The 26,057-nt window shown below is 40.8% G+C and overlaps 1 protein-coding gene and 1 long non-coding RNA gene across 6 annotated transcripts in view; one reads left to right on the top strand and one right to left on the bottom strand.

The window, feature by feature from the left end:
* The window catches only part of LOC125401618 (uncharacterized), a 159,215-nt gene extending 141,051 nt beyond the window's left edge, over positions 1-18,164 (top strand). The window contains exons 3-6 of one of the 2 annotated variants that reach the window (XR_015738889.1): positions 8,340-8,502; positions 10,620-10,818; positions 14,986-15,116; positions 15,458-18,164. This is a non-coding gene — a long non-coding RNA (uncharacterized LOC125401618). The remainder of the gene's footprint in view (positions 1-8,339; positions 8,503-10,619; positions 10,819-14,985; positions 15,117-15,457) is intronic. The other variant, XR_015738888.1, reaches the window with a different exon arrangement.
* Positions 1-26,057, bottom strand: part of Sgcd (sarcoglycan delta) — a 544,863-nt gene that overhangs the window by 35,429 nt on the left and 483,377 nt on the right. The gene's annotated exons all lie outside the window — the stretch shown is intronic.

Below are 26,057 nucleotides of genomic sequence, written 5' to 3'. Positions count from 1 at the left end.
TGGACACCCCGGTCAGGACTAGGGTAACCATTTTCTTCAACTGTAATAGAAACAGGAAACACTCATCTGCAGAAAGAGAGACAATCTATCTTACGTGGAGATGGTAGCCTTTTCATATCCATAAGTCCATCGGGCTCAGCTACCTTTGGGTTCTGGATCACACTCTTACTTCTTTATAGCCAATTGATATGATATTAAGATAGCATGACAGTGGTGTGAAGAGCGTCTGCTGATGAATCACAGACTCTTAGAAGCTCCAGCTTGGCCTTGGGATAAAGGGTACCCAGTGACGTCACTTTTTATACACAATGCTTCTTAATTAAGCTGGGCCCTCAGGTTTCATAGCTTAACTCCTTATAGTGTTCATTCTAGATAATCCTTTAACATTTCAGACTTATCACTTAACTGGCATCTCACTTTTGGGTTCCCCCTTATGCATTCAAACTCCACAGGTCCCATGTTTGGCCACTTGATAGCACTACAAATCGTGATCTCAAATAGTGGCACGGCCGGCCTTGGTCACCACTTAGGATTCATTTCTGAAACTGTCCCTCAGGGCTTACTGACAACTGACCTACAGCATGTGAATCTTAGTGGAGTTAGATTGTGCTGTGATGAGTGCGAAGAATCTTGGCAAAGTGCCAGCCCTCAAAGTAATGTAGGTGGAAGGAGATTGATCCACAAGTCTCCCCGGCTCAACCGGAAGGTGTTCTTGGATTCTGGCTATTGAGGATGAGGACCTGTCAATTTCATGAAAGAGCCTTAAACAACCACCTAAATGTATGAAAGGACTTAACTTAAATGCATTATTCTGCAAGTTTAATATAATACGTACCTATACATACACACACAAACCACAACAACAACAACAACAACAACAACATGCCTTTAAGAAGCCATATCATCTGAAATAACATGTAGCTATGGTATTTTCCTGTGTCACAGATCTATCTCCCTGCATTGTTCAGAAATTACATAGCAGACTGATCATCTTAACATGAATGTCACATTCCACCCTAAATTAGTTCTTGGTGTCTGGTTATGCATAGTAGGACGTATTCCATGTTAGATGACCCACAGTGGTCCCCATAGTCACTAGGCTTTCTCTAGCCTCCCAACTCTAATTCCCCACTGCTTTACATCCTAGAACTCTTGCTAATCTGTGCCACCTCAGTGCCTACTGTTATTACCCTATTCCAAGTTAACCGACAGCTCTACTCTGTACCCTCACAATGCCTTCCTATGACCTTTGATTTTTCTGTATCTATGCATATGTGTATGCATGTGTGTATGGATGTAACATGTGTGTACAGGTGCACATTGCAGTGGTAGAGGTATAGAGGTGTGGAGGTTAGAGGAAACACTTGGGTGTTGGTCTTTGCCTGTCGGTTTCTTTGAGACAGTCTCCTCATTGTTTGCTGCTGTGTGCACTAAGCTAGCTGGCCCTTGAGCTGCAGATTCTTGTGTCTCTACCTCTAGTTTCCCCATAGAAACACTGGGGTTACAGACATGCACTGCTCTACCTGACTTTATTTACAGGTCAGGTAGATTAACTTAACTTAAATGCATTACTCTGCAAGTTTAATATAATATGTACCTATACATACACACACAAACCACAACAACAATAACAACAACATGCCTTTAAGAAGCCATATCATCTGAAATAACATGTAGCTATGGTATTTTCCTGTGTCATAGATCTATCTCCCTGCGTTGTCTAGAGATTTCAGCTCAAGTGCTCACGTCTGCTCAGAGGTTATAGTGCAACCGCCCCCATTATCTAGTTTCTTAATTGATCTTCATCATGGACCCTTCCAACCCATTCTATTATAGTAGGAGAGTGTTCATTTAACCCCAAAATTCACTACATTGTGTACACACACACACACACACACACACACACACACACCTATCTTAAAATATTTCCTTAGATTCTTACTGCTTAGAGACTAAATGTGGAAAATAATAACCTGGCTCTCAAAGTCCTACATTCTCTAAATTTTCTACACCTCTTCTATTTTATTTTTGACCTTGGTCTTCTACACTGCCAGCCTTCCAGATCTCACACACACTAAGCTTCCTTATTAAAGACTGTGCTCATATCATGGGCTCTAGGGCCTTTCTTCAGAACATCCTTTGGAGCCTACCTCCAGCATCACTAAATATGTCAGGGTCTTCCCAGCTTTGTGAACTTGCTTGAGTTCCTGATATCACATGTTTGGTTGGCATCCTGGTTCTTCTCTGCACAACATTAGCCCTGTTGCAACTGTATATGTACTTGTGGAATTTGTTAATGAATTTACATTGCTCACTAGAACATTTCATTGCACAGAGCGAGCCTCCCAACCCGGTTATTTTCTTCACCACTCTGTTCCATTGGCAAGATGGTGGTGGTTCCCTTGAGGGCTGCCCCATGTGTTGGGTGAACATGTGGCCAATAGTCTCTATTGACACTCCAGTACCTCACTCATGCATTTGGGAACCGCAATAAATGTGTGATAGACAACAAACATTGAAGGGCAGGATTAAGATTCCAGCTCATCTTGCCTCTCAATCACCAGGCTCTTTCCCTTTCACTCTTCCGAGTCCAAGAAGTTGTATCACTTCAACAGTGGATTTTACCCAGCTCCAGCCAGGCCATCGGATCTGGCAGTGCAGGGAACAAAGGAACTTTTCATCATCTCTACACGGAGAACTATTAAGAACATGACTTCAAACTGATATACTCCTTCTCCTTAAATAAAAAAGGGAATTGTTTATTTTAATTATATGTTAAATGTTTGCCTGCATGTATTCATGTGCACCACGTGTATGCCTGGCTCCCAAGAAGGCTAGAAGAGGGTATTGGATCTCCTGGAATCAGAGTTAGGTATGCTATAGTTATCATACAGATACAGGGAGGAGAATCCAAGTCCTCTGCAAGAGTAGCAAGTGCTCTTAACCCCTGAGACATCTCTCTGTCCACATTCTCTTGCTTTAATGTTCAGCTTCTTAAGCAAGGACTATGTGAAAAGCTTTTATTCTGAGTGCACCCATTTTTGTGACTCAGAGGATGGCTGGACTTTTAATAGACAGAAGTAAGAGGATGGCTGTCCTTCTCCCCCCAAATGGACAGAACACATTATCTGGAGCCGCAGAGGAGAGTGCCAGATACCTTGTTAGAATGTAAAGCATTCCACAAATAGAATACATGATCATGCCAAGGTCGGCAGCCTAGCCTGTTTATAGCCTCTGAATGCCAGTTGTCAGTGATGTCATGAGAGTAAATTCAGATCTGGATGGAGTGTCGGCTATGATGACTTCTCGGGTTCCTTCTCTGAGATTCTATATTTGGTCTACAGCAATGTTGCATATAGGGCCTGGGAACAGGCAGTAAAACATAGCATGATACGGAGCTTCTGAACAGCCATGAAAGAATTTATTGTGGGAGTTTTGAGCCTGGAGCCCAGGATTCAGACTCAACCCCAGGCCAGAGTAGTGGCTGTATAGATTTTATGACAACGCTGTCATCAGGGCTTTGATTATAGTTGTGACAGGGGAAAAATTATTAATGTGTGAGTATTCACAGCTTTCCTTCTCCCCACGTCTGCCAGAAATAAATCTGGCCTTATTGCTCAGACTCTCTTCTGCCTTGTGCCTTCCTTCAAAGAGTCTGAACTTTCTTTTTTCTTTTCTTTCTTCCATTTTTAAGGTTAATATTGGCTAATGAAATATTGACAGTGAACCAAAGGGAAGGAGAGCTGATGAGCCATGGGCTTTGGTGTTGGCAGAATGAGCTAGAGTAGGTGTGCTCTCTCCTAAGTCTCATGGACCGAATTGCAAGGAAAAGGTGGAGGTGTGGGCTGCGAGGCTGGTTTCCCATCACTGTCTTCTGGATAAAGAATGCAATTGTTTCTGAATTCCCTTTACTTGTCGAATGGGATTCTGCTCTAGGTACAGACTAGAAGGGACCCCAGCTCCTGGTTTCCAGAGGTCAATACGGGAGAAGCCAGAAGCCAAAGTGATACTCCGCTTTCCCAGCTAATGGCCAGCCTTCCCGTTTCCCCAGCACAGTCTGGATGCAGATTCACACATGCAGTACTCCAGTGCAATGAGATCTTTCCTTCTACTGTCCATTTTTCTGTCCTCTCTGCCATACCTGCCGTGTTCTTTCGGAGGCAAGTCTGTCACCAAGCTACCATTCCCAGGCCATCTCTTTCATTACAGTGTTCATAAGTTCACTGTACTATGCCAAATCTACAAGCAGCATCCTTCCAGGGCTAAAGATCTAGTGTTAATGCCATCCAGGACTCCCCACCTTCCCTGGCTTCCTCCTCGTCCTCTCTGCATGTCATTCCTCTTGCTCTGTTCTTACTCATCAGCCACCTTGTGGAATCCACAAAGCCTGCTCCCTCAGGGCGTTCACAGAAGCCCACACCCAGTTTCTGCAACTTGGAATATAGTTTGTCCACTCACTTGCTCTTGCCTGCGTATATGTGGGCTGATTAGAAAGGTATCCCTTGATTTCCCCCACCTACACCAGGACCCTCCCTGGATGTTCACCACCCTGAATTTAATGTCATCCTACATGCTATTCACTATATAGTCCAGTGCATTTATTTTCCTTATCAGTGATGCTTGGTTAATATCTATTAATTAATGTTTAGTGACTGTCATTTAAAGAATTAAATAAAATCTCAATGATTTTTTTTTGGTTGTGAGACTAGCTTTTAATATGTCAGTCAACCCTGCTCAGCCTGACCACAACGGGGAGGGCCTTACTCCTGTCTCAACATGGTGATGTGACAGAATTTGTTGACTTCCCATGGGAGCCCTTACCCTCTCTGAGGAGTAAATGGAAGCGGGGCAAGGGGGAGTTGAAAGGGAGGTGGGAAAAGTGAGAGTGGAGAGAGGGGGAACTGGAATTTGTATGTTAAAAAAGTCAAGGATATAATACAAACAGGTTATTTGTTGGTCCTTTAAGGTTCTCAGTGTTCTGTCCCTCCTCATTTCCTGAGAAGGTGGAGTTCTTGGACTACTGAGACAGGACACCACACTTGTCAGCTTTACAAAAAGAGGTCCAGGTACAGAGCATAAAGTCATCTGTGGAGGACCTGTTGGCAAGTGTATGTCACTGATTAGGATTCTGGCAAGAAAAACCAATGAGAGCTATCTAGTGTACAAGGGAGTAACAGATGCTTATGACTCTGCTGTGATTCACCAAGCACGTATGAATCACATGTTGGAGTCTGTTGATAAAATGCTATTGCTGGTCAAAAGTGATTCCTTGACTGCCTTTATCATCTGCACAGAAGGCATAGATGGTGTGGGACAATTATCTGTATTCTGTCAATTATGTTTTAAATAAATGCTGATTGGCCAGTAGCCAGGCAGGAAGTATAGGTGGGACAACCAGACAGGAAGTAGAGGTGGCTCAAGGAGAACAGGGGAATTCTGGGAAGAGGATTCTGCTTTATGCAGTCCTGGCCCAGCCACAGAAGAAGCAAGATGTGGCTGCTTTGCTGAAAAAAGGTACTGATCCATGTGGCTAACACAGATAAGAATAATGGACTAATATATGTTATAAGAGTTAATAAAAAGCCTGAGCTAGTGGACCAGTTAGTTTATAACTTATGTAGACCTCTGTGTGATTTCTTTGGGACTTAACGACTGTGGGAACTGGGCAGTACAGAAACCCCAGTCAACACACGGACACTGTTTTTTTCCACTCATCACACCTTACAGGGAGCTTCTGAAGATGGCTGTGACCAGTACAGGTTTAAGGAATATCTTTGGCCCACTTTGACAGCTATTTAAAATTCTGGGCTCTGCTAAGCTCTTTGTATCTTAATACTACTAACTTTGGATTATATAGAATTAAAACACCACCAGTCACAACTGCTGCGTTAAAGCATTGCCTCTTGCAGTATTTTAAGTTTCCTTCAAAAGTACCTATTAAGAGCATAGAAAGTGCAAGAGTAAACAGCCAAAGCAGCCGAATCCTGCCCTTCTGTAAGTGACAGTTGGGGGACTAATTTTGTTTTATGGGAGGAAAGTCTTATTTTGGCTTACCTGTCTGGGATACCATCCATTATGGCAGTAGGCAGGAAAGGCAAGGTAGTAAGGGACTGGCTATCCACGTTTCACCTGCACAAAGGAAGTGGGGACCACCTATAAAACCATAAGGTCTTCCCTAGACACCTATTTCCTTCAGTGTGACTCAACATAGTGGTTGTTTATATTTTAAACTGGTATCTGGGTATTTGGTCAAATCCTATTCTAGATGTTTCTGTGGAGGTATTAGACAAGAATCAACACAAGCAAATGTAGAGAAAAGCTTATTTTCTCCTACAATATGGGGGGGGGGGACTTAACCCTTTTATCTTAAAGCCATCAACAGATTGGATGGCCATGGAAGACAAAAGGGATTGCCTTTGGACACAACTGAACTCTTCTTTGTATCTTCAGCCTGAGGGCCCATCCTGAAGCTCCTACCCCATTGTGTGTGTGTGTGTGTGTGTACTTTCCATGAATTGAGCATATATTATGAGAAATAGGTCATCGGGCAGCTTAATAGTGTGATTTTGAGAGAGCAGTAGCATCAACCTACATGGCACCGTCTACTACGTACCTCACTGTATTATAAACACAGCACATAGGTTATATGGAACATGTATGGTATGTATAGAAGAGACACATGAGATGTGATGTATTAGCTGCTTCTGACATAATATGGCACACTACTGACGTAAGCAGATGCAGAGACCCACAGAGAAGCACTGAGGTGAGCTCCCAAAGTCTAGTAAAGAGAGGGAGGAGTGAGAATATGAGCAAAGGGGTCAAGACCATGATGGGGATACCCACTGAAATAGCTTACCGGAGCTAAGGGGAGTTCATTGACTCCAGACTGACAGTGGGGGAATCAATGTAGGACCAAACTAGGCCCTCTGAATGTGTGTGGCAGTTGTATGGCTGAGACAGTCTCTGGGGCCACAGCAATGAGACCAGGATGTATCCCTACTGCTTGAACTGGCTTTTTGGAGCCCATTCGCTCTGGAGAGATGCCTTTATCAGCATATATATATATATATATATATATATATATATATATATATATATAGTGGGGAGAGCCTTCTCATTGCTTCAAAGCAATGTACTAGACTTTATTGACTCCCAGTGGGAAGCCTCACCCTCTGAGAGGAGTGGATGGGGGGGGGGAGTGGAATGAGGGAAAATGGAGGGAGCAAGAGGAGGGGAGTGAGTTGAAACTGGGATTGGTATGTAAAATGAGAAAAGATTGTCTTAAAAAATAAATAAATGAATTTATAAATAAAAGAATGACTATTGTGGAAGAAGCGATTAACATATCCTAAAGACAGAAAGCCTGGGAGAGCTCTCAGATAGAACATGCAGAGAAAGACTGAGGTGGTCAGGAGGCAGTGGGACTGGGGGAAGGTAGGCAAGAACCTTCACTGTGGTTTTTATGGAAGGAAATGAGGAAGGTATGATGGGCTATATTGGGGTGGTCAGTCTGAATACTCTCAGTGGGCTGTGGGGCGGCGCCTAGCTCTCTCTGCTTGTTGAATACCTGGCCCTGGAGGTAAAGGGCTGTGGTCCAGGTTGTGACAAGAATATAATGAGGGTAATTGGTGGAGAGCAGTAGATGGGATACAGAAAGGCTCAAAGGCAGGTGGTTGGTTGCTATGTTGTGTTTCCCAAGGGCTCAGGAGTTGAAGGCCTGGTCTCCAGCTGATTGGACTGTTAGAAGATGTTTCAGATTTTCGAAGGTAAAGCTTCGCTGCAGGAAGTCAGGTCACTTGAGGCTGTGTTCTTGGAGGCTACATTGTGTGCCCTTCTATTCTGCTTACCAAGAGGTGAGCACATTTCCCATCTGCCAAGATGGCTTTGTCTTGTTTCAGACCAACTGACCATGGGCTGAAATGATGGTCTAGATGAAATCTTTCTGTTTTTACGTGGTTCTTGTTGGGTATTATGTCCTGGTGACAGAAAGATTACTGATACCCCAACTGATGCTCCAAAAGTGCACTAACCCCTCAGGGAATGGTTCTTTCAGGGTCCACCAAACCCTATGATAGCAAAGTATTTATCACAATACAGAAAATAAAGGTATGGTTAATGAAAGCATAGCTGAATTTTCCCAGAAGAGGTAACACAAGGCACCATATGTACAGAGCCAAAGAAGCATGAACACTACTCAGTATGGGAAGAGGAGAGTATGGTAGAGATAGAGAATGTACACATGAGGTTAAGAGCGCATGTGTGTGTATGTGTTTACATATGTAGGGGCTAGACTAAGAGGTAAATACTATAATATAAAACTGGATTTTATCTCCCAGGCAAGAGGGAACATCAAAAGCTCTCTCATGAGGCCCATTGATGAAGAGACAGTAATTTGAGTTCCTTACAAAGCGGCCCATTGAAAACCAGCTGGGCTCTCCCTCACACTCCTTTCAATGAATCTCCTTTGAACTGTTTATTGGCTCCCCACCTGCTGCCCAGGTAAAGGCTTTAGATGTTTTCCTTTTAAAAATATTTAATGTATTAATTTCACACATGAGGAGAGAAATCATATTAAATCTCCCGACACAATTAGCAAGACTGCAAATACATTTTCAGAAACAAAGATGAATCATGTCATGTTCTAATTAAAGCCTGAAAGGTTTAATTAAAAAAGCGTCGTTCAGAGCAAAGCCGTTTAGGAGGAATTTGGGCTTAACTTTCCGAATCAGGAACATGGAAGTTCTTGTCCCACTTTTGCTGAGAGTGGAGACAGCGGATACCTATATGAAGGAAGCAAGGCCCCTGCCGTGAGATGAAACTGTGTTTTATACTCATATGAAATACCAGCTCAGAGGCAACTGAGGACGCAGAGATGAGAAACAGAGGCAAAGACAGGTGCCTTGGCTTCAGGATCCCATCACCACCATATAACACTCTCCTCAGGTACCAAGGAGGAGCCAAGGAGTCCTGCTACAGACAATAGGCTTTACATTTAAGTCCAAGTGCTTCCGTGTCAGAAGACTTGGAGCCTCATTCCTACACCATAAAGTGGGGTGGAAAGAACTTGATGTGTGGTTATGAGATCTGGGTAAAATGATGATGCAACTGAGTATGAGAGAGTACTTCTCTCAGCAACATCAGACAGACTAGCAGGCACTAGCAGGAGTCCACATGAGGGTATTTAGGAGATAAGGTATATTGTAACATGAAGGGGCCTGCTTGTTGGGGTATCTGTCCCGCCCGGTTTCCCACAGCTGGCAAGCTCCAAAGAAAATCACACAGAGGACTCCATAAGATTATAAACTGATTGATCCATTAGCTCAGGCTACTTATTAGCTCTTATAACTTATGTTAGCCCATTATTTTTTATCTATGCTAGCTACATGGCTCAGTACCTTTCTCAGCATGGCAGCTTACATGTTGCTTCTTCAGTCGTCTGGGCTGGACTGGCGGAGGGAGCTTCCTGCTTCCCAGAATTCTCCTGTTCTCATTCCATCACCTCTACTTCCTGTCTGGTTTTCCCACCTATACTTCCTGCTTGGCCAATCAGCATTTATTTAAAATATGATTGACAGATTACAGACAATTCTCCCACACCAGTATATCTCAGTGGCCATAAGAAAGGCCACTAGCCTTTTATAGCAGATCTAACTTCTACAAAATACTACAGTGTGCGTATGTGCGCACGCACACACACACACACACACACAAGCAAGTGTTGCCAGAGTCCTTCTTAAAACCACGTAAATTCATTTAACAATTAATTTTTAAAGGCTCATTTTGTCCATGTCCCAGGCCCTTCATGATTTGGTTCATGTCCCTCTTCTCTTGTCATTCTTTCTTTGCTAAGGGACACCTTGGCACAGTGGCTTTCCTTCTGCTTCTCTGACAAGTACACACTTCATGCCAGGCACTGTGCAGAGCTTTGATAGGCGGATTATTTCATTTAACTCTCATGACAGACTTAGGAGGAGGGGCTGCTAGTGTTTATCTATGCTTTCCAGTTGTCGGAAGTTAGGCTGTGGCCAGTTAGCTGCTATCCTAAGAATACGTGGTTAGTAAACAGCTTTGCTGCCATTCAAATCTATGTACACCTGCTTCATAATCCAAACACTTGACAAGATATAACGCTCCTGAATTTGGCTTTGCTGGAAATCCTGTAGCTACTCCATGGAAATGTTTGTAGGATGAGTAAATTGATGAAGGAGTAGACACACAGATTAGCTCCTGAAGATGTGTAGAAGTCGGCATGCTCAGCAAGCCAAGCCCGACTCATGAAGGAGACAATATGTAACTTTCGAAAGTCTAAGGGAGACAAGTGCATCTTTGTATTTGTTCCCTGAATGATCCTAATTGAATGTGAAGCTTGACTTTAGCAACTGAACTGTCCTCTGCTGATGGGTTTGAACCAGCTTGGCTCCTTTCCATTGACACAATAGACAGTCACACTATAATGATGGCATTGAATTTAATCTTCCTTGCTCCTCTCATCACCCAACCCCACACTATTATTTCTTAATTAATCTTTGGATTAAGACAAGTGGCAGGCCATGAGATGACTGGCCAGACACATTAGAAAGAATGTCACATACTTTTGTCCTGTTTCATTGCTACAGGTTGAGTTGCTGGCTGCCAAATGTCAACTTTCACAGCTCGATGAGTTCCTTTCTGAGCCTGTCACCAATAAACTATGTGAAATACCATCTCTTTTTCTTCAAGCAACAGCATAGCAACCCAGATGTCTATACCCAAAAATGCATGGAACAAAAGAAAAGAAGTATGATTTATTGAGACGACACATCCATTTCATCTAAGGTCTGTATTTTTAATGGCTTATTTTGAATAAAAACAAAGCCAAAGTTCAAGGAGAGTTCTCTTGATGCAACAGATAAAAGCAGCTGGGGAATAATGCTTTGTACACTGCAAAGATTTGTCACTCATATTGGTTTAGTAAGATGCTGATTGGCCAGTCGTCAGGCAGGAAGTATAGGCGGGGTGACCAGATTAAGAGAATTCTGGGAAGAGGAAAAGCAGAGACACAGTCACCAGTCAGACACAGAAGAAACAAGATGAGAATGTCTCCCTGATAAAAAGTACCAAGTCATGTGGCAAAATATAGACAAGAATTATGAGTTAATTTAAGTTGTAAGAGCTAGTAATAAAAAGCCTAAACTAATAGGTCAAACAGTTTATAATTAATATAAACTTCTGTATATTTCTTTGGGACTGAATGGTTGTAGAACTGGGCAGGACAAAAGCTTTCATCTACAAATGGTACTCAAATATTTGGCAAGAATTTCTACATAAATCCTGAGAACACTTTAAGAAAAATAATTCTAGACAGACAAGAACAGTTTCTTGGTAGCCATATTTACTCCAGTAAGCTCTGTTTGCCGGTGGTGAGCAGCGATGCGGCTCCTTTAAGAGAAGCCAGACTCAGAGTTAGTGGCAAAAACTTTTAAGAGGCCCTGCCACCAAACCCTTAAATGGTGTTTATGAGCAGCCAGCATCAGGCTTCTTGGTGGTGGCATGGACCTAGAAACTCCACAGAGCCATGGCAACAAATCTGGCTCCCACCAGTACCTCTGCCATGAATCTTGATTCTCATAAAGGTAAGGAATGAGGTGGAGCCAGCCGCCAAAGTTGCAGCTTTAATCCTAGCCATATCACTTAGCGGATTAAAGACTCATGTGGTCAGAAAGAATACAGTAAAGATAGATTTAGAGTCAGGTGATGGTGGTGCATGCCTTTAATTCCAGCACTCTGGAGGTAGAGGCAGGCAGATAGCTGTGAGTTCCAGGTATACAAGAGCTAGTTGCAGGACAGGCTCCAAAGCTACAGAGAAACCCTGTCTCAAAAAATTAAAAAACTAAAAAAAAAAAAAAAAAAGAAGAAGATAGATTCAGACAAAAAAAAAACCCTTTAAATGATTTACAGTATGTTTAAAAATATACATAGGCTTGGGAGAGAAAAGAAAAAGGATAAAGTTCTTTTAAAAAAATAGAGTAGCTAGGCATGGTGGCACATGCCATTAATCCCAGCAATTTGGAGACAGAGGCAGGCATATCTCTGTGAGTTTGAGGCCAGTCTGGTTTACAGAGTGAGTTCCAGGACAGCCAAAGATACACAGCGAAACCCTGTCTCAAAAACCAAAAATTAAAAAATAAAAATAAAAGAAATAAAACAAAAAATGTCATGTAAAAATAGTAAATACACAGAGTCTGGATACTGTATGCTATTGTGTTGTCTTTGAATTGTTTGACTGCTGAGGAGGGAGCAATAGTTGCTAAAAGCATTTGATTAAAAATGCTTCTGGATTAATCCAACCTACATATTTTGAAAATTCCTTGACTTCAAAATTTAAGTCAAAAAACACACTACTTTGGAGAAGTGTTTTTGCTTTTTGTTCCCACAGGAAATGAGAGGCTGTGGATTCATTTTTGGTTAAGGAAAATAAGGTTTGATTGAGGACGATCCTCCTGAAAAATCTTCCATGGAAACAGATAGCCCAGATGATCCAACATTTTAGAGCATCATTATTGCAGTTTCTTTTGAGTTCTGCTTCCAGAACAGTTTCAAAGTTGCTGGTTAAGATGATCCAGCCTCACAGAATACGCCAGTTAGAGAACTTGACCATAATACTAAATTTTCTTTGGGTCCCTACAGCACCCCCAATCAGCAGGAAGTAGCCTAGAAAACTATGCTCACGTTTCCAAACAATACATTATGGATGCTTGTCTTTGTTTAATGTGTTGGATACAAGTTGTTATGGACAATGGTTAGGAAAAAAGTTAAACAAAGTAGATGAGATTCAGGGTCTTGTTTTGAAATGAAAAAAAGGGGATCTACTATTGGATAATGCTTTTGTACAGTGTAAATATTTTTCATTCATTTGGTTTAATAAAATGCAATTGGCCAGTAGCCAGGCAAGAAGTATAGGCAGGTCAACCAGATTGAGAATTCTGGGAAAAGAAGACCTAGTCAGTCACCAGTCAGATACAGAGGAAACCAGATGAGAATGTTTCACTGATAAAAAGTACCAAGCCATGTGGCTAAACAAAGATAAGAATTATGGGTTAATTTAAGTTATAATAGCTAGTTAAAAATAAACTTGAGCTAATAGGCCAAACAGTTTATAATTAACATAAGTCTCCATGTGTTTCTTTGGGACCAAATAACTGTAGGACTAGGTGGGACAGAAACTTGCATCTACAAAATCAAACATGAAAATCCCTTGAACTGAAGTCTCTCTGAGTTAAAATGATTGCTTGTCATCACTTATAATATCTGTGTTTTATAGAGTCAGGGGAATATGCTAGAAGAGCAAATAATAAGCCAGTACTCCTAGGGGAAATACAGGGTTTGGTTCTTGCAAGTCTCTGATCAAAGTTAAGATACTCAATTGACATAACTTTCAGTTTTTAAAGATTTATCTTTAATTAAAAGTGTGTGTGTGTGTGTGTGTGTGTGTGTGTGTGTGTGTGTGAATGTGTGAGAGTATGTGTATATGAATGCAGGTGCCTACAGTATTTGGACAAGAGCATCATATTCCCAAATGTGGAGCTACAGGTGGTTGTGAATCACTTGACATGGGTACTAGGAGCATAACTATGGTCCTCTAGAAGAGCAGCAAGTACTCTTAACAATTGAGTCAGTCACCTTTCTAGCAATCACAATCTATTTTATAAGTGTTCATCTGAAGACATTTTATTTTACACACACACACAAAACCTGGAAAGTCCATTTTTGTGCTGGTTAGCTTTTGTCAACTTGACACAGACTAGAGTCATCTTAGAGTGGGGAATAGCATTTTAGAAATTGCCTCCATCCAATTGACCTGTGAGCATATCTGTGGACCATTCTCTTGGTTAATGATTAACATAGGAGGGCACAGTCCACTCTGGAAGGTGCCATACTTGGCAGGTGGTGTCTAAGATAGAAAGATGAGCAAGTCAGTGAGTATCATTCCACCATGGTCTCTGTTTCAGTTTTTGCTTCAAGTTCCTGACCCGATTTCCCTTAAGGGATGGATTGTGACCTGGGAAATGTGAGATGAAATAAAGCCCTTTCTTCTTTTTCAAGTTGCTTTTGGTCTGTATTTTATCAACAGAACTAAACTATACACATTTATCCCTCTTTATAACCTAAATCTCTCTAGTCTCTGATACTTCCTGCCTAGTAAGAAAGCCAATGGGTCTAATTAACTGGGATCATTATGTTGGCTACGAAAAGAGACTTTAGTAACTATGAGTTGGTAAAATCATGCCTCTCTTACTTAACATCTCCCCCTAAATGGCTTGTAAGATCTCTTGAGCCAGGGGCACACCTTAGCTCTCTTGGGACAACTGGCCAGTTGTTTTGATTGGCATCATCACATTTTGGGTGTGAAACCATGTTTTCCATTTATTTTGCTTTGGGGAGTTGCAGAACGTAGTTAAGATGCAAAATCTTCTATGAAAAACGTTGCTTCCAGGGATGTCTCATGAAGAAAAGCTAGGTCAGGGCCTGGGGACACACTGTGCTGGAGGTTACAACGAGAGGTAAATCAGAACAATTACCAGTCCCACCAGAAAAGTCTTCCTCTGGCAAAATATGATGGATTAAAGTCTTTATGTTGATGCTGAAGGTTACCAGAATTTCTTGCATTTAAAAACATGTTTTCGCTTTCACCACACTTCATTTTTTTTCCAACTTCCTTCTACCTACCCTACAAGGGAAGACGCTGTGAAATACACCTGCAGGGACTTAATGTTGGCTTGGCAGGAAGTCCTTGGTGGTGATCGAGAAGACACGTGGTGTTGACAATGACAGGATCTCACAGACACATCCTGTGATGGGGCAAATATCATGACTAAGGCCAGAACTGCCCTGCACTTAAAATGTAGGAGCAGTTTCCAACATATTTACTGAACACAGGAATATTGCCTTAGAATTTTTTAAGCATAGTTTTCTTAAAAAGGTGTCTTCTGACTTGTATTTCAGAGGGTACTGGAATTGAACTGATGCAAACGGCTACCAGCCATCAAGCGTCTATTCTCTACCAAGCCTTTGCACATTGTTTGAATACTTATAAACGTCTGGGGGTGGATACAAGAGGAGTGAGCCTGAAAATGGTAAAATACATTGCTTGACATTCCCAAAGAATTAACAAATACATATATATTTGATTCATTTTGTTTTAAGTTATCTTTTATTTCATGATAAAATTAAAAATATATGAATATGCATAATCTACCAATATTTGTGGCGAATACTTAAAATTATTATTAAAATGATATTTTCTTATTTATGAAAAAAGTATAACTTACTAGAGGCTTTTGACACATATTTCTCTGTACATGTATTTTACAAAACATTTTTGCTTTAATTTTTGGCTTCCACTATTCTCACAAAGCCAGAGAGGTTGTTGGAAAGAGAGATGTAGATATTTCAGGTCTCTCCATTTTTTTTTCAGGCATGGAATACTTCTGGTAACCGGCAGTGGGCAAGACTGATAAGAAATGGGCCCATGAGGGAAGAAAACTCCCTCAGGATTGCATAGACACTTGCAGTGTTGAAGCAGAGCTAGAAGACTGCCAAGCCCAGCCTCCCCCTCTTCTGTGCGCTCTGCAAATGCTTGTTCCAAAGTTCCCTGGGGGTGGGGTCTGGGAAGGTGTTTAGACAAGTAGTGAGGGGATTCCTGTCCCAGCTCTCCAGAAGAGGGGAGCACTAATTTCAGGGACCAGTGCCAGCTGTCTGCTCCAAGTACACGCACCCATCAGTGGCTAGTACTTGTTCCTTCCAAATCAAAGTTCTTTTCCTGGCTCTGTTACTAATGGTTGAAGGAGGGGAGAAAGGCCAAAGGAAGAAATGGTTAAAGGAGTGAAAAAGAACACAACTCACTGTTTGTAGAGGCTGGGGCTTGGGGGAAGAAAGTAAAAACACAGTTCCCCACACATTCGGCCAGGTCCAAGATAACTGTGATGTTTTCAATTCGCTCTGATTCCTTCCCCTAGACCCCATTCACTGCAGCCTGTCATCAGCTCACACCTTCTTTCTCCTCTCCCTTCACAGACTTTCTTCGACCTTAGGGCTGGCCAGGCATCTTCCCTTGATCCAATAGCAAGCCACAAAATTCTCCTTACCCGCCTAGATGTCATCATGGGTGATATACATAAGTAAGGTTACTAAAATAAATCACCTTCAATCTGGCATCTGTCCCTACACATTTACCGTCCCACAGATCAGTGCTCCTAGAAATACAAAATCCCGTCTCTATTGTCATGTTGCCTTTTTGAAATCCATCACTCGAAAACAAAGGGAGGCATATCAAATGTCTGGCGGAAGGTATCTTGTGCTGGGATTATCCCTAAAAGGAAAGGGATAATTATTTGCCTAATTTATGAAAGAGATAAAGTAGATTCATTTTCATAAGCAAGGGACAAATATTTTCTACACATTCAGTGGCTTTCTTTGGTACCCTGCCATTTGATTGTGTTCTTTTTGATTGCTTTTATTCATGTTAGCTAAGAGTCTGTTATCTTGAATTAGTACAAAGCTTTGCTTATTTAAAAAGGGAAAAGAGTAGGTCTTGCAGTAGAACTTGAAAAGCACTGAAGTATGTAAAATTGAAGCACATTCAAGCATTCTTTTTTGAAAGTAGTAATTACAACAGTGGAGAAGATGTCAGGCTGCAGAAACACTATCCTTCAAGAGTACAGGCACGCATACTGTTAATGTGTTCCATGGCATTCAGGTTGGCACGGATTTCTAATATTCTTTACAATATCTACTATTGTTTGAATACACCCTCCCAGGAGTTCATATTCCAGAAACCCCATACTCAAGGCTGTGTTAAGGCTATTTGGAGGTGAGGCTTTGGTGCTTTCATCAGGATTAGTTGGGCTAATGAGGGAAGAGGCACCATATGGGATTTCGCTAGTGACCTTAAAGAAGAGGGAGAAAGTCCTAGCCTCTGCCAAATGATGATGAATGTTCTTCTCTTTCCTATCCTCTAGAGCCAGGTGGCAGATATTTATAGTGTGTGTGATGCTAGGAACTGTATATAGGTCCCACATACACTAGGTAGGCAGTCTGCTATTCAACAACTTTGATTATTTATTTCTTGGACTCTGGTGTTTTGTTATAGGTAACAACAAAAACAAGAGACATGGAAGGGTTGGGGGGAAAAGGAGGGGAGGAGAAGTAATTAGATTTTAATTAAAATAAAAACAAAGCAACACAATAAGATATCTAAATCTACAGAGTGTAATACATGAGGAGACCAATAAAAATAAATCTTATTTCTTATTTATTTATTACTGAAATCCTCTTCTCACTGATGTTGTACCCAAAGTCCAAGTTTTGTGCTTTTAGTTTAACCTGTGATCATATTTTCATATATGTATCTGTGACTGAATAATAATATTTTAATATTATGTTTCCTGGAAAACATATGACTTCTTAGCTTACAACTGTTCTTCCCACTGTAGTAATAAATTGATTCTGGATTCTATGCCAACAACTTCAAGTTAGAAATGGAGAAAAGATGAATTCAATAAGACAGTCAGATCAAAAGGACTGACTTAAAATATAAACAGACTCTAAAAGATCAGAGAATCAAAGGTAGCATTCCCAGAATGAATGGAGATCTTTAGATGAAGGAAGAAAAGAGTAAGCGAGACAGGAGGAAGAGAGTTTAATCAATGGGTTTAGTCAATGAGAAAAATCTGATGATGGGCTTTAGTACCTATTTCCTACCCCAAGTGGAGTTCCAGAGCAGGGGGAGGTGCATATCATTGATACTTCCAGGTGAGTGGAAGGAATCTGGCAACAGAGGGAATACAAATCCTGTACCTAAATCCCAGAAAAGGATGTCAAGATCTGAGTATAATTTAGAGTTTAACATTGGTTCTCAAATGGACATGTTACTGGAAGGTAAATTGGTGAAGCATTTTAGAGGTGGGTTCATTAGTGGTGGGGTTTATTAGGGTTGCTCTTTTGAATAGTATATAGAGACCCTGGGCTATTCTATTTGTTTCCTGCATATCATGAGTTAAGCAGCATTCCATCATGATAGATGTCTTACCCCTGATGCTCTACTTCACCATGAGCCTAAAGAGATGGGGCCAAGTGACCATGAACTGAAACCATGAGTCAAGATAAATCTTTCCTTCTATTAATTTGTCTATCTTCAGTCTTTCGTCACAGCAGCCAAAAGTTGGTAACACAAATCTCAAGAAGTAAACCTTTTGGATCTAACAAACTGGGTGACTGTTCATTGTGCCTCTGAACATGGCATTAAAATAAGCAGAGGGAAACAGGAATATGGCACAAAGCATGGGAAGACTGTTGGAAATTATGACTGGGATGAAAAGGCTGCAAAATATCCTGTCAGGAGCAATGATTGACGACCAAGACACACACATGTCATGTCAGATAACAGTGTATGTAGAGAAGGACAGGGATTCAACTTCCTTTTTATTTGTTTGTGTTGTTTTATGGGACAGTATCTTTTACTGTTGACCAGGCTGGCCTTGAATTCAGTGTGTATCCAAGGCTGGTACTGAACTCATGGTAATCCTTCTGCCCCAGCCTCTGAAATACTGAGATTAGAGGCATGGTCCACCATGCCTGGCTAAGGACTTAACTTTCTTTGACTAGCAGCCTTGGCATGTTATTACTCCCATCATAACTGGGACACATAAAAAGAGGAGTAGAAGTGTGTTATATTGAATTAACTGGTAATAAATTCATGTTATCTAGAAGGAGAGGGACTATTCATAAAAGTCTATCTTTTCATTCCATCACTAGCTAGAAGTTATACTGCTTTGACCACACATATAATTTAAGATTCTGTACCCATATCATAGGTGACACACTAAACTACATAGCCTTCATAGAAATAGAGAAAATAAGGGATTAAATATATCCTTCAAGTGACTTTTCCATAAGAATGTTTTACAGAATTGAATATGATTGCAGCAGGTTGATTGAAGTATTTTAGTATACACATTTGAACTCAGCCTGAATAAGAACAAAATAGCAGTGAAGGGCAAGATCTAAGCCATGTCACTATTAAAGGTCTGGCCAAGGCACGACATCAAATATTAGAGCCCTGTGAAGAAAGTTGATAAGGGACTATTTCACAGCTGTGATCAAAGAGCAATGACAGAGAGTCATCTGCTTTGAGAGCTAAATGAAGCTCAGGCAGAAGCAATGGAAGCTAGTCACTCACAACCTAGTGCCAATACTCAAAATGCCAGGTTCTTTCTCATTAGTACAGACTATATACTTTGGGTCTTCAGATGGGAGGGACTGAAAGGACTATTTGTAGACTGTAAGGTAATCATATTTCAGATGGTACAACTTTATTTTAAATCTTTCAATTTGTACCAACCAGAATAAGGTAAGGTATGCTGCATTGACAAGAATCCAGGATGTCAATGGCTTTGTAAGGCGTGAGGACTGAAGGTCAATCAGACAAAGTAAATCTGCTTAGCATGGGTGGAGGAACTGAACTTGAGTCCTCTTCCAGAGTAATACACACTCTTAATAACTGAGCCATCTTTCCAGCCTAATAATTCTATCTATTCTTATAAATACATTTTAGAGCCTCAGCTATAAAATCATTTCAATAAGGAGATGGCTCAATTTATAAAATAGAACTTGAATTTGTAAGAGAAGAAGTGCCTACATAGATTAGCTTGTCTAGTGTGGATGCCTACTACAGCATGTGCCACACATTAGTCTCTATAATCAATGTAAACCAAATCAGGATGTGTCAGTGATCAATTAAAGACCCAACTTAAAGAGTTGGAATGCCATTTCTTACCATCTAAAACTTGTATATCATAACCTTCCTTATACCAAGTGGGTAAGATTTTAACATGAATGTTTCATCAATTTTTTTGTGCCTTTGTTAGGTGGTCCCTCCTTTAGGATGGTTACACATGTCGCCTTCCAGTGCTAAGTGAATTAAAAATATTAAATGTGGAGAGACTTAAAGCTTCTCTCGCATTTTCACAATGCATGAAATTTGGAACAGCATTGAGAACAATGCAAATGTGAAGAGATGGTTCTCTATCTTGTAATTCATTGCTCAGTTAATACTTGCTCTGCTCACAGACATAGGTCTATTTAGTGATTTAAGGAATAATAGAGTTGAACTTCTCGATAAAAAGACCTTTAAGTGAAAGAATGACTCATTTGGTTTTTGCCCACTCATTGTTCATTTCCCAGTCATTGAGTTACACCTATCATCATGTTCGGTTGACATGGTTTAAGTGGCTTAGTGTTTACCTTAAAGAAAAGTCATAAATTCATCCCACCACTCTGCACGCCCTGTGCATGGCCGCTCATTACTGGCTCAGGAATGTACTGGGATCTAATAAGAGCATTCTTATAGGGATTGCTGAGAACAGATTATTTCTCCTTCCTTCCCATGGTGAGATAAAGGATAGTAAGATAGCCTGCAGGCATCTTAACAGGTCTGTGGAGACCCTTCCTGCGCATGGAACCTACATAAGAGAAAATGGACCTCAGATGAAAAATGAGGGGAGAATTTTGATTATGTAAATTAGGCACCCAATTCCAGAAGGGTCGGAAGTATTGGTTCATGCATTCAACATCCTTTGTGTGGATCTGTCTGTATGGTAGACACAGTCATGCCTTGGTGTTGATGCTAATGATCAAGACAAGACAACAGGTTAGGAGTCAGTGGTCACCACATAAGTCCACACAGAGACACAGGCAGCACGAAGGCAGGATTTACAGAGCCCTTGCTGTTTATGAGGCACTAAGTGTGAGGGAATGTTATATTGGTATGGATTTCATTATATCTCAACCTCATTATTTTTTATTCATTTTCTCCTGGGCTTCCTTAAGCTGAGAATTTCTTATCTGCATTTTTAAAGTCCAACATTGTGCCTAGAACAAATTATGTACACCATAAATGTTTGAGTAAAAGAATGAATGAATGTTGCTTAGTGAAGGCGTGTCTTTAGCGCAGCAAAGAAATGTGACAAAAGATACTTTGCTTCATCCAGTTTTTACAACATGGGCTACATATTTCTTGAATGCGTATGAAAAAGAATGCCATTCATAAAACAAGCTAGCTGCCAGCTCTGAAATGACTTAGATCAAGTATGGAAGGGGAAATCTAAACAAAGAGAAGGCTTGCATGCACTAAAAAGGAAAGGATGGACAAATGCAGAGGGATCTGTGTTTCAGTTTCCATAGTGACCCTCTATAGATTCTTCTATTTTTAGTTGTGAGCATAGACTTTAATGACTGGGTAATCTTTCCAGTCCCTGCCATTTTTTTTTTTTGGTTCTCTACAGATTCTTCAATTGCTGTTTTCCTTTTCCTTGTTCTGATATTGTTGCAAGGTATGTTTTCATAGTTGCCAGTAACCAGGAAGATCTGAGATCTCACCTTACTGTAAGCTCGGAAAGATGCTGCAAGACTTCAGGAGAGCCCTGAATTACAGATGATACTACCTCCCACAAAATAGCATGAGCCATAAACAACAGCGTAGTGATCAGCTTCTCCAGCTCCACAAACTCATCGGTTAGTGTGCACTAATAGATACCTGCAGACACAGTGGTTTATGAAAAGAGAGACCCAGGACAGTGTGTGTGTGTGTGTGTGTGATCCTGGCAATCAAACCCAGGACTTTGTGTATCTGAGGCAAAGCACTCTACCTCTAAGCCACATTCCTAGCCCCAAATCTGTTTTTAATGAGTAGTAATTTGCTTGTCTTTGGTTATAGAAATAAGCAGTTTTACTATAAGGATTAATGAGCTCTGCCACCCTTTGTGCTGGCAGGAGACAGTGTCTCTATCTTTTCAAGCCTTTGACTATATATATGAGTATAAGAGGGTAATCTGGAGCAATGGGCAGCACTTGCCTCCCTTGGAAAACCTGCAAAAACACAGAGTTCCAGGGCAACCTTCTCTCTACCATAGTAAAGTAGGAAAAGAAAATGCAAATTACATTATTTAAGTCTGAGTGTATTAATCCCTGGATATTTAATTTCCCCTCAAACAGAATTCCTGCCACATCACAAAAAGAAGCTATATAAAGTTCATTTCACTAAGAAGCTACCTGAGGAACAAAAAGCAAAATTTATATTGTTTTTTTTTCTCCTGAATCATTTTACAATGGAAGTTAGATTCTTCTTTTGGCTTTTGATATGTTAGGATTAATTTTGATGTATTTATTCCTGAGTGTGTTTAGAAATAGTATAAGGTAGAGATGTAACGACAGTTTATACTGGACCATTAACTTCATGCCCCCAGTAGAATTTAATGATAAAAGAAAAAATAAATGAATGTTGATATGAGAAATGAAGGGTTGCTTTGAAAACTGGAAATGAATATGGGGTGTGTGTGTGTGGGTGTGTGTGGGTGTGTGTACATTTTCACATTTGGGGGTAGAAAATTAACAGAAGGAACAAGCTGGAATGATATGTCTGAAGGAAATTTTAGTCATCTGGTACTTAGATACTGTTTTAAACAGCAGTTGAACAGTTAAGTCAACATTGTATCACCAGTGGAATCCTATAACAGCCAACACAAGTGCACCCAGCATTGGATTACCAATGGAAACCTGTAGCAGCCAACACAAGTGAATCCAGCATAAGAAAACAGCCAGGAGATGTCAGTGGACTGATGAGAATTGACCTGCGTATGCCTCAGTCATAAGTCAGGCAGACAGGAGGACTGAGTTCCGTTAAGTTCCCAAGACTCGAACCTCCCAAGCAAACCTAGCATACTTTCAGAAACCTAAGGCTGAATTGGTTCTATTGGTTGTTAGCCCACCTGTTTGATATTTAGGGGTTTCATTTTGTGGGCAGGGAGGAGGGGAATATGATTTGGGAAGAATTGAATCTATTTAATTCCTTATGAAAAGGAAAAAAAATAAATGAATTGAGTGTATATAGAGCCAGTACAGGATTTCTTGTACTGTGGGACAATGGTCTTATACCCTGTAAAGTTCATCACTTGTATTGGTTTAATAAAACGCTGATTGACCAGTAGCCAGGCAGTAAGTATAGGCAGGGTGACCAGGCAGGAAGTATAGGTGGAGCAATCAGAATAGGAGGATTCTGGGAAGCAGAAAGACTCAGTCTGCAATCATTACCCAGACATAGAGGACTCAAGATGAGAATGCCTCACTGATAAAAGGTGCCAAATCATGCAGCTAAAACAGACAGGAATTATGGGTTAATGTAAGATGTAAGAATTAATTAATAAGAAGTTTGAGTTAATAGGCCAACCAGTTTATAATTAATGGAGACTTTGGTGTGTTTCTTTGGGACTCAATGGCTGAGGGACTGAGTGGGACAGAAACTTCTGTCAACATTCTTGGGAAACATAATTGATGGTGTTAGTGACTTGCAGCTCCAAGCACTCAAGGTATGGAGGATAAAGAAGAACCTGTGACTATTTTTCCATATTATAAAAACAGTATTTTCTAAAGAAAATCTGATGTCTCAGATTAATTCTCATCAGAGTCTTTGTATCACAGTAAAAATAATGACATTTCTAAAAAGCACTTTGGACCACTATACCTTTTGGTCTACCCTGGGTATCCTCATCTTGCCCCCTTCCGTTTGATCAAGGTCCCTCTATCCCTGTTTATGATGATACCAGACATTGACTGGAACACAGAGAACATAACCAGTCACCTATGGAAGCAGATACAGAGGTTCAGGTCATTTATGATGACAATGACAGGGCAGGCGAAGGGCAGAGACAATGATGACAGGTAGGTAGATGCTCGTGCTAATTTCCAGAGAGAATCAATAGGGATTTTATAAGAATTACATGGAAACCCTCAAGGAAAAAGTTTCTTTTCTCTTTTTGCTTGAGTAACTAGATGTGTACGTTTGCCATGCACAGAGACAGACAATAGTTGATGGAGAACTCAAGTTCAGAGGCAATATTTGGGGTTCCTACATAGATATGTAAATAACTAGTTAGATTTATCAGTCTGGAGTTCCAAGGAGATGTTCTGGGATAAAGAGATGCAAGTAAGAGTCATCAGAATATAGATGATATCTAAAGTCATAAAACTAGGTAAAGTCATCAAAGGGACAAGTAGAATGTTAAGTCTAGGGGTGTGACAATGGTTACAGGGCAGAGAGATGAGATATACAACAGACACTGAGAATGGGTGGCCATCAAAACAAGAGGGATGGAAGGATGGCGTGGGAATGGAGAGAGAGGAGAAATGGAGCTATAGAGAGAGATAATTGATTCTTTGTGCAGTGAGGAATGTCTAGGCATGGTGAAACACCTATAATTCCATCAATAGAAGACTGAGTTATGGTGATCACTAGTTTGATGCCAGCCTAGGCTACACACATCCCATGTCAAAAACAACAACCACAATGAAAAACAATAAACAAAAAGAAAGTGATCATTATCATAAGTGTTACTATGTCAAAAATTGATGAAAGATTTGATGCGAAAACTAACTAGGGCTGGGGAGATAACTCAGCAGTTAAAGTATTTGCTCATCTTGCAGAGTACCTGGGTTTGGTTTCTAGGACTGATAAGTCTGCTTGCAACATCAGTATCTCCAGTTCAGGGGACTGAGGCTCTTTTCTGTCCTCTGTGAACAGTCCACACACTTACACAGATGCAGGAAAAACACTTATGCATATAAAATAGTATTTAAAGGAAATGATTAAGCAAGCAAGTAACCAACCAACCAACCAATGAAATCCTCTTATGTATATGTGTAGGGTATATCCAGATTGTGCATTCTTTAAAACATGTAATCTGGGCAGTTTTAAAGAGAGGGGATATAAATTAGGTATGGAATCTCAAAAGGGCACTTGAAAGGGAAGATCACTAAAGTGGTTTTTTTGTTTATTATTTGTTTTTTAATTTAAGCTAAATCTATCTCTGACAAATGTCATGGTGAAATGAGGAAAAGTACCTTTTGTTGATATGGTTTTTAAATGGTAGAGAGACTAATTGAGTAGATCAGTATAAGGGAGGAGAAAGACATAGGCAGAGTGCAGACAACCTTTCCACAAGATGTTCCAGTAGGGAACAGATACATGGGGTGGTTTTTGGAGACAAGATGGGGTTGAAGAATTTTTTTTCTGTCTTTGATTAAAAAAACAAGTCAGAGCACACTTAGCCACTTAGGGCACCGATCCATGGAGGAAAATCTGAAGACATGGGTGAGTAGATGGTAGCTAACTGTAGGAACTATAACCTTGAGCAGCTGCAAGCAAGGGACCCATTGCCGTAGCAGAGGGTTGTTTTCAGAAGCAAGGGCAACTCCCCTCAGTGACTGTAACACAGTGGAAGGTAAGCAGACATGCAGATGCTGATGTCAGAATGTATGAAAGTTCTTTGATCACATCTGCATTTTCAAGCCCTTTAAAAAAATAAATAGGAGATGAAGCCATCAAGGAAAGAGGAGGGCATAGCAAGTGCATGTGGAATGGTTGAAGAGAGGAAGTTCCAAAATCACTCGGGAAGAGCATGGCGGGGGAGTGACTCAAAACATGCTGGAAGGGTCGCAGGTTTTCCTCATAACTCTCCGGAGGTTAGCAACCGTAAACTGTAGAGAGGCAGGCTAGTATGTCAGTGGTCACTGTCTACTGCCTGTGTGAAACAGGTGAGATGAAGTTAGACCATCTAGAGATGGGTTAATCTGGCAGTAGACAAGGGTTAAGTCTGTGCTCCACAGCCCAGCCACACTGGACTTCTTCATGCCCTCTCTTTCCTGTCCATCTTAATCTATCCGCACACAAGACAGTTTCCTCTACTGTCCACTCAATGAACTACTACCTACATTAAATGTTACTTCCTTACATAGTCTCCCCTGGCCCTTCATCTGGACAACAGATGCTGGCTACTGATTTTCACTTCTTCAACAGATGCCCTGTGATATTTATTTCTTCTAGCCAAGTCATTCATATTAACTTGGAGTTTCTGAGCCCAGGACCACACCGTCCTCGCTCACAACTCTTGTCTCTGTGACTTAGGACAATGTCTATAAGGCAGGACCCAGTAATGAGTCCCACACTGTTGTTGTCCTAATTGGGG

Source organism: Myodes glareolus, chromosome 9, assembly GCF_982192425.1.
Source record: "Myodes glareolus chromosome 9, mMyoGla1.1, whole genome shotgun sequence".
In the NCBI taxonomy this organism is placed as follows: domain Eukaryota; kingdom Metazoa; phylum Chordata; class Mammalia; order Rodentia; family Cricetidae; genus Myodes; species Myodes glareolus.
This window is presented reverse-complemented; position numbering and strand designations above follow the sequence as displayed.